At 35.8% G+C, this 8,030-nt stretch overlaps 1 long non-coding RNA gene across 1 annotated transcript; it reads right to left on the bottom strand.

The window, feature by feature from the left end:
* Window positions 1-1,045: 1,045 nt before the first annotated feature.
* On the bottom strand, window positions 1,046-4,626 carry LOC145168987 (uncharacterized). Its single transcript, XR_013742219.1, has 8 exons — window positions 3,693-4,626; window positions 3,488-3,561; window positions 3,229-3,302; window positions 2,639-2,797; window positions 2,256-2,366; window positions 2,001-2,175; window positions 1,784-1,919; window positions 1,046-1,207 (listed from the first exon to the last, which is right to left on the bottom strand). It is a non-coding gene; the product is annotated as an uncharacterized LOC145168987 (long non-coding RNA).
* Between the last annotated feature and the right edge of the window lie 3,404 nt (window positions 4,627-8,030).

Genomic DNA, 8,030 nt, shown 5'->3' with positions numbered 1-8,030 from the left:
CAAAGGCATGCAATCAACATTACTACATAACTATAATAGGTATAGTTAAGGATTACTACTCAATACTACTATTGCCATGACAACTACCATAGTCAGTGCTGTTATGAGTTAATACATGTTAAATACTATATACAAGGAGAATACTATATACAAAGAGAATACTATATACAAAGAGAATACTATACATTATGCAAGAGAACAATCTATACGTTATACTAGAAAGTACATTATACATTACACAAGAGAACTTACTAAAATTGAATGTGACATACTATTTCTCGATACGACACGTCTTTGTGCTATCACCGCGTAACCAGAGTCTCCTGGAGGGAGAGCGGGCATTATGTGTATAGATCTATACGGGACAGACACTCCCACATCCCAACTGCTAGCTACAGTCCGAGCCGACTAGGCCCAGGGGTGACAAAATGTCACATTTCTACAGATGACTCGGAGGGTCATCAGGGATTCGATCGTCAATCAGCATGGTTACATACAAGTTCACATTTCGACCTTTAATTAATACATTAAGAATTAAAGGCAAAACAGACTCCCCGAAGTGTATTGTACATCTAATACTACCTGGAGTCTGTATTTTCATTTCATTAGCTGGCAGTGATACTGCTGGAGTAAAACACTATTTTTCCAATTACTTTACATGAATGAAGTCTAAAACTATATTTTCCTACTGATAGTTTCTCTGGGAAAACTTTTACATTTTCAATGGATCAAACATACATACAACCGGGTCTTGGTAGAAGACCACTTTTACTGGAAAACATAGGGTTTTCCTAGGGAGCATACTATTTTCCAACATTGAGATCAATTATTATACTGCATAGTTGTAATCATTTTTATACAAGCAATGACACTAAATACTCATGAACTCACCAGCTTTATGCTGATACTCGCTTTCAAAATAACTTGTATTCTCAGGTCATCAGTAGACAGGTACATATGCAGCTTTTGAGAAGATGGAGCACATACAAGACTCCTCTTTATTTTGAATATACTTTTGGTGTCTAACAAACTGTACATAACACGCTTGTATTACAATTATTATATTAATGCAATGGATGTTGTTGCTTGTCTTTACTATTATACATTGTTATGATACTGTACATGACGTCCTCTACTCCAGAACGTATTCCGCCGTTCTCGGTTTTGGGGTGTGACATTTTAAGGTGAGTCCTCTGAATGTGTTCACCTTCACAAATAAATATAGGAGGAAAAGAATAGTTAAGACTCACCATTAACATAGTGACAAATATTTATGAAGTTGACATTCATTAGAAATAGTCGGTTGCACTCAATATTGTTGAAAATGAGGGTTTGTATTAGTTTAATTACTGTAGGAATTGTTTAATATATGAGTTACTTTAAAAACTATGAAACAATATTCTTTGGTTCGCCAATTAGTCTGTATTTAAAATTCAATTATTTCGGTTGAACTAAACCATCAAAAGTGCTTGTAATGTTAAGTGTGGAGAATGATTTATTACCAGCAGTGCTTAACTACTAAGAAACCAAAAGTGCTTAAGCATTAAGCACATCTTAAGCAGCATGCAGTCAACACTTCTTAAGCAGTCAGCAGTGAATACTACTTAAGAAGATAGCAGTGCTTAAGCAAATACTAGTGCTTAAGCGGTCAGCGGTGCTCAAGCAGCAAGCAAGTGGTCAGCAGTGCTCGAGCAGCGGGACACCAAGAAACACCCTTCAACCGTGTATTTATAAAAATAACAATTAAACCAAAAGTTCAGAGTTGTAAATAGTTGAGACTCACCATTAACATGCTTTTTCGACATCACAACCAGTAAGGTGCTTTTTCCACCCTTGCTGGCCATTCTTTTGGCCATTGGGACCCACGCACTTCTGCACCTATTGGTACCTTATGCATGCATGTTTGCAGAGGTACTTTCCTAAACATTTTTATATGTTACATTTCTTACTCCTTTTTAATATGAATAAAAAGTAATAAAGAAAATAAAGAAATCAAATACCATGCAGCATTTGGATCATCGGATTCATTGGAGAGTGGAGGGTCATTTTGGGGTCTTCCTTCATAGCATTCATTAGACATGGGCTTTTGATAAACAACAACTCCCACTTTATTTACTTTATCCTTATTAACAACTATAAGTTCCCAACACATTGCCTTTGTTAACTTTGTCATGGCTGCCAAATTTGAAAATTAGAAAAATGTTAAAAGTTAATATTTTTAAAAACTAATAAATAAAAAAGAGAAGGGAAAATACCTTCCCAAATCTCAACATCTTCTGGAAGTTTCTGATTGATTGGAGTAGCAGACAAAACAAAGTAGCCACCAGGTCGTAGGAGACGATTCAGCTCTAAAAGAAGTTTACCACCTAAAGATAATAATAATAATAGAAAATTAATTAATTAATTACAAATATGTAAGGAAAAATACAAATTTATTATATTTTCCATTTCATGATCATCGTTGGTTTTGCCTGTAGGAATGGAAATACACCTTACAGTTTTTAATTCTACTCTATACATTATTTAGTTATAAGCAGAAATAAAAAAGTTAAAACGGAAAGAATCATATTCCTTCACGAGTGTTCCATTCCATTCCTTCCCCTGATTCCATGAAAGGAAGAAAGAAAGAAGAAAATACGTTCAATATGCCAAGGAAGTCTGCAACGTGCACAATTTCTCCGTTTCCAATAGAAGACATGAAATGTTACTTGTTGAAATTGAAATTGACATGAACAACATAGCGCATTCTGATTTGATCGACATTGTAAGCAATATACTCATTGTATAATAAGATAGTCTGCAATAGATTCAGAAGATTCGTCATCATAAATCATAATAACCAAAGTAACACTAGAAAGAAAAGTAGGTGATAGTGATATAAAGTATAAAGAGGAGTTGAGTTGACATTTGAAGTCAGCTGCTTTTTGGGGTGTCCTATGGGAACAACAACACCATCCTCCAGTGTCTTAATCTCTGACATATCAGGGGCAGTATCCCCAACTCCTTTCGTATTGACACCACACCACACAACACACAAAAGCCTTTTTATACAAAATCACAGTAAAGTCTTTTTTATTTAATAATTCATTTATGCCCTGTTTTAGGTAACTAATATCTTTTGCATACCTTACACAGTAGAGAAGAAAGAATGTTTACTGTTTTTTTGTTAGTATCTTATTGAGGTGAGGTGATGAGAAAGAAGCAGATATGGATAATATTAAATAGTACCTTAGCTTTCCTTGTGGCAACTTGTCAGCATCATATTTAGCTATTAGTAGCTCAGCCATCTCCCCAAGTGCAACCTAATTAAAAAAAACGAGTTAGAGCCTTTTTGGAAAATTGATATGATATGGTAAAAGAGAAAAGAGAAGATCACCTTTTATGCTTCTATAAAATTAATGAGTAATATGAAATTTAGTTTTTGAAGGGTAAAATGGTCATTTAGTCTTGTTTAGACAGTTAAGATTATATTGGTATGAGAAATAACCTATAATAGCTAGCTCTTTGGCCAAATAATAATCTCAACATTTTCTTGAGTGAATCTACCTCAAATTCTTTACCCTGAAATCGAAAACATGATCCTAATCAGATTTCCAAAAAAAAAAGATAATTCAATAAATCCTACTGTGTTCCAACAAGAGAAACCCAAGCAACCAATACATAGAGCATCAAAAACAGACATAATGGAGTACCTTTCTTTTTTTCTTTTCTTTGTATTTCTCGTTCCTTTAACCTGATGTGAAATAGATTAACCTTTATTTGTATTCCTCCCCACCCTTGCCACGTGCAAGTTTCATGTATCCTTTATCTCCCCAACCTTCTCCCCAAGAGTTCTTAATTAACCAATAATTTTGTCCATCAGGGGTTTCATCAAATCCAACCACTGCTACAACATGAATTGGTATTGGCCCACACGATCCCTCATAAACCCCATGTTAATTCGTATTATAATCAACAAAAACTTCAACCATATTGCTGATCTCGACTCATTCACCCATGGAAGAGTAAGGTCTACACTGATCCTAATTACAATTGGTACTAAGCTTATCCAGAAACAGAAAGCTAGATAAAACAAGTGATATTGCAAAATTGAACAGAAAGGTGAATTCAAGGAGAAGAGGAAACCTTGCTGGGCTTAGAAGCCCTAGTTTGAAAAACACCGAGAGACCAAAGTCAGTAGCTTTCAATAGCGAATCTTCATCGGTACTCAAGAACAAAAAGTTCTCAGGTTTTAAGTCTCAATGGAACACTCCCATCGTATGACAATCATGCACCACCGTCACCATCTACCGGCAGAGGCCAGCTGCCGCACGCTCTGAATAATATCCCTTAGCTATAATCTGATCAAATAGCTCCCCGCCGGCGCACAACTCCATGATTAGGCTAACAGAGTGCCGATCCTAGTAATTTGGAAGATAGATGGTGATGGGGAAGAATGGTCGTCTTTCATTGGAATTCAACGGCGGTGGGAGACACTCGGAAGTGTCAAAGAAGCAGCTGATGGCGGAAGGTGAATGGAGGTTTGAGAATCGAGAGAGAAGAAAGGAATAAAGAAAGGGGGTTTTCGGCAGGGATGAGCTAGGGTTTTCAGCCGGTGGAAACAAAGCGGGCTTTTTAATTTTTGGATTTCATTTCCCCCCTTGGATGAAACGCGCGTTTCATTAAAATTTATAAAGCGACATGGTTAGACGACACACATTTTATTGAAGGTGCCCTCCGTGTTTTTTTTATTAGACACTAATTTTAGGGCACGCAAAAATGCGTGTCCTCTATGCTTCATATTTTGGAAAACTGACATCAATTTTTTGGGTACGCACAAATGTGTGTCCTCTATCAGCGCATGTCATTGATTACGCTTCGTAAAAGGCTATTTTTCTAGTAGTAAGGACATCTTAGTGCATTTGTTTGAGTAAGAAGAGGAATCGTGAATTGTTGAAATGGTTAAATCAAAAGATGAATGATACTTTGTTCCAAAATTGAGTCTTAAAGTAATACTCCGAGATTGTAACTCGAGTGACATAATCTTAACAAGGTTTAAAACACTTATCAAATGTAGAGTAAAATGTTTCCTACTCTTGTACGTTTGAAATTGGTAAGTTGTGATGTCTTGGATAAGACAAACACCAACTAAGACCAATTGTGTGAAGTGTTTTTCTTGATTAGAATCAACACTAACTCTTCAATATTTGTTTTGTCAAGGAATGGTTCTTGACATGAGAAACATATATGTCAAGAGGTCAGTGGGAGTTTTAAAGATCTTGAAAAAATTTCAAGAACTAATCAAGAATAAAACTTGTTGTTTATCACTAGCACACGACTTGAGGTTTGTAACCTATCGTGTTGACATATTCTTGTTTCTGTTCCCATTGCAGTTAAAGTTGACTATGCATATGAGTTCTATGAGTTCTCAATTGTTTACATAACAACCTGGAAGCAATGGAGGCCTTTGTGCTGCCGGGTGGCAAGAAAACTAAGATTAAACAAGTTCAGTCCATATGAGTTTGGATTTGTCACTAACCTTGTCTTGTGATTATGGTTATGAAAAATTTACATGGATAGGAACACATACACCATAAAAATCTAAGCGTCATAAGGTTTCTCTCCGATTCATGAAAATGATGGTGAGGAAACACTTTCACTAAGTAGATAGCAATTGTGATATTTGCATTCTCAAAGTCGTTAGTAGAGCGTGTGTGGTTAATCGACACACTAACATGGACTAGTGAGAATGGCAAAAGGTCTAAACATTATGTCACACCCCAAAACCGGAACGGCGGAATCGCTCGGGGGTGGAGGACGTCATGTATAGTATCACAACAATGCATAGTAGTAAACAAGCAACAACATCATCCATTGCATTAATAATATAATTTTAATACAAGTGTGTTCTGTCAAGTTAATAGACACCAAAAATATATGTATCAAAATAAAAGATGAGTCTTGAACGAGCTTCATCTTCTCAAAACCTGGCACCGGTACCTGTCTACTGGTGACCTGAGAATACAAGTTATTTTGAAAGAGTTTATCAGCTTTAAAGCTGGTGAGATCATAAGTATATTAGTGTCTGTGTTTGTATGAAAGTGTTTGTAAGTATGTAATGTATAAGTTTGAAAATGTTTGTAATTGTTTGAACTCTCCTAGAAAACCCTATGTTTTCTACTAAAAGTAGCCTTCTACCAAGGCATCTAGTGTTTGTATGTGTGTCTCTTGTAAGAGTATGTATTTTCCCAAATCTGACTATCATTAACCAAAAATATAGTTTTTACATTACTGTTCATTGTGTGAAGATCACAAAGTGAATGCGATGGGAAAATGAAATAGTACTGTAGTGTTGTATTAAGTAACTACTGCTGTACTAACTACCTTAAACCAATTGTTATTTAAAGTACCATGTGATCGGCCTGTACCATACTACTGACTATAAACACGACGATGTAAGACGTCGGAAGAAATGACGTTTGGCACCCGTAGACTTGCAAGTCCCACTGTAGCGAGCAACAAGGTGTAGGATAGTCAATCCAGTATAGATCTATACACAAACTCAACGCTCTCCATTTAAGGAGATTCTGGATACAAAACGGGCCATGACAGGTGATGTCATGCCCCGTTACGTGGCTCACATAACTGTATTAGTGCACTTGTGAATGTATTGTATGTACTAGCTGTATTGTATGTTCTCTCTCTGTCTAGTATGTATGTATGTTCTCTCTGTATGGTATTGTTTGTTTCTCATCATAGTATTCTCTATCTATATGTTATGTTCTCTCTGTATGGTATTGTTTGTTCTCTCTATATGGTATTGACTCATGTATGAACTGACTCTTTGTATGTTTCATTGTTCTAGTAATAGTATTAGTATCTTCCTAAACTATACCTATTATAGCTTACTAGTACTGTTGTTTGAATGTATGAACATGTTTGTATACCTTTGCTACCCAAAGGTATTGAATAGAAAGAGGTAACCTTTTATATCTATATACATATACATGATATATGACTAGGATTAAAACGACCTTCGGACAAACAACTGATACCCTAAGTCCACAACCAAACAAGGAACAAGAGGTAAGGTGAGCTATCAGTCCTAACTCCTTTAAATCCTAATTATATAACTATATCTATATAGATACACATTTAACAGAATATAAGTTTAAAAGAGTTTAATAAAAGTATTTGACATGTAAAAGAGTTTGATAAAACAGTTTGAAGTAAAACAGTTTGATAACACAGTTTGAAAAGTAAGAAATCCACTTGTTTGGTAGTTATTAATCACATGTGATTGATATAATAACTATAATAGTTCAACTTGTATTCCCCCCCCCCCCCCCATAAAAGCATTTAAAATCATTTAAAAGGTTGATTAAGGGGTATGAACTCACCTGTAGTGAGTGGTTTGGATGAACGGATTGTTATAGGATGCTAAGTGTCAAGTGAAGACTTGAGCACACACAAGGATCCTAGTTAACATATAATAACACATATATGTATCCAATTATTCATTAAACAACTAATTACCCAAGTTAAGACATCTTAAGACATGTAAAACACTTGATTTAAGTGCTATAAGTACTAAGGATTGCATCTAAGGGTTGTAGGGCTTGGCTATTGAGTTTAGGGTCCAAGGGTAAACTCTTTATGAGTTTACGGTTTTGGGACCAACTCCCTTGGAGTTTATGGTCGTAAACCCATACGTTTACAGCCGTAAACTCATGGTACTTCTACCATTTTGTGTTTTGAAGCTTTATAAGTCATAAGGAAGCATCCTACTTCAAGTATAAGCCTTAGGAAGTGATTGTGGCATCATTTCACCCCTTTGTAGAGTTTACGGCCCATGGACCATTTCTCCATGAGTTTACGGTCGTAAACTCTAATGGTCCTTGATGTTTTTGATGTTTAAGGTCCTAAGCACTTTAAGGATATGATCTAGACTAGTATCCAAGGCTTGGTAAGGGACTAGGGACACAATGGCCCCTTCATTAGGGTTTACGGTCCAAGAACATGTTTGGACCGTAAACACCTTTGATCTTGTA

Source organism: Lactuca virosa, chromosome 4 (genome assembly GCF_052849685.1).
Source record: "Lactuca virosa cultivar CGN04683 chromosome 4, Lactuca_virosa_CGN04683_v6, whole genome shotgun sequence".
NCBI lineage: Eukaryota > Viridiplantae > Streptophyta > Magnoliopsida > Asterales > Asteraceae > Lactuca > Lactuca virosa.
The sequence above is the reverse complement of the archived record's forward strand: the minus strand, read 5'-3'. Positions and strand labels throughout refer to the sequence as shown.